Source organism: Chrysochloris asiatica, unplaced genomic scaffold, assembly GCF_000296735.1.
Source record: "Chrysochloris asiatica unplaced genomic scaffold, ChrAsi1.0 scaffold00002, whole genome shotgun sequence".
In the NCBI taxonomy this organism is placed as follows: Eukaryota; Metazoa; Chordata; class Mammalia; order Afrosoricida; family Chrysochloridae; genus Chrysochloris; species Chrysochloris asiatica.
In genome coordinates, this window is record NW_006408520.1 from 31,504,851 (window position 1) to 31,506,575 (window position 1,725).

Genomic DNA, 1,725 nt, shown 5'->3' on the forward strand with positions numbered 1-1,725 from the left:
TTTTTCTCTGACCCTCCACCTTACCCAGCATGACATCCTTCTCCAGCGACTATTCTCTCCGGACAATGTGTCCAAAGTATGAAAGACGAAGCCTAGCCATCTTGGCAATGTGTGGGTTTGAACAGCTGATATTGTAGTTTGCAGTCCAGTGTTAATCCTCCAGCACCACACCAGGAGTCCAATAGAGAATTGTTACTAGGTTGAAAATACTGTGAAACCATATTCTAGAGAGAATAGGTGTATTCACTCTGCTTCTCTGCCTTTTGTTTGAATTTTTCTGTTTATCATAGATACTGAATATGGATTATGCTCTTGGCAGAAAGAGTGGAATGACATTGGCTTAGCCTGGGTTATCTAGCAAAGCAAGACCAGTGAAACTTAAATAATATACATATATTCCTATTATTAAGGAGCTCTGGTAGCATAGTGGTTACGAATAGGGCTGTGAACCGCCAGGTCAGCAGTTCGAAACTACCAGCTGTTCTGTGGGAGAAAGATGAGGCTTTCTGCTCCCATAAAGATTTATAGCCTCGGAAACCCTGTACAGGGTCGCTGTGAGTCGGAACCGACTCCACGGCACACAACAACAACAACAATTGCTGTTTTTAAATGTCATGGAGTCAGTTCAGACTCATGGTGACCATGCATAGGATTTGCAAACAGTAGCTGGTGATTTTGAACCATTGACCTTATGGTTCAAACCGGCATTGAGGTCTAGGACTTATTCTATGGCTCCATACTGGGATTCATTTGATATACATCACCACTTCTCTGTCAGTTTGTCATACTGTGATGGCTTGTGTGTTGCTGTGATACTGAAAGCAGTGCCACCAGCATTTAACAAACCAGTAGGGCTACCCATGGTGGGCAGGTTTCAGCTGAGCATACAGACTAAGAAGACAGAGAGACAGATTACTTTCAAATATTTAGTCACAAAAACCTTATGTATAAAAATGGAACATTGTCAGATTGCACCAGAATATTGAATTTTGAAACATAATGAAGAGTACCAGCATACTGTCAGAGATATTATGATGGAAGATGAGCCCCTCAGGTTGGAAGGCATTACAAACACTACTAAGTACGAGCTGCCTCCTCAAAGTAGTTGACTGTGATAATGCAAATGAAGTAAACCTTTCAGGACCTTCATTTGTTGATGGGGCATAGCTTAAATGAAAAGAAATAGCTGTAACATCCATTAATAATCAGAGCATGGAATGTACAAATATGAAACTAGAAAATTTGGAAGTTGTCAAAAATAAAACGGAACACATAATCATCTATATTCTAGGCATTAGTGAGCTGAAATGGACCAGTACTGGCCATTTTGAATCTGAAAATCTCGTAGTTTACTAAGCCATGAATGACAAATTCAAGAGTAATGGCATCACATTCATCATCAAAAAGAACATTTCAAGATCTATCTTGAGGTACAACACTGTCTGTGATAGGGTAATATCCATGTACCTACAAGGAAGAACAGTTAACACCACTATTATTCAAACTGACTCACCAACCACTAAAGTCAGTGATGATGAATTTGAAAAATTCTACCAACTTCTTCAGTCTAAAATTGATCAAATATGCAATCAAGATGAGTTGATAATTACTGGTGATTATAATGCAAAGTATGGAAACGAAGAGGAAGGATTACTCCTTGGAAAATATGGCCTTGGTGATTAATAATGATGCTGACGATTGCATGATAGAATGTTGCAAGGCAAA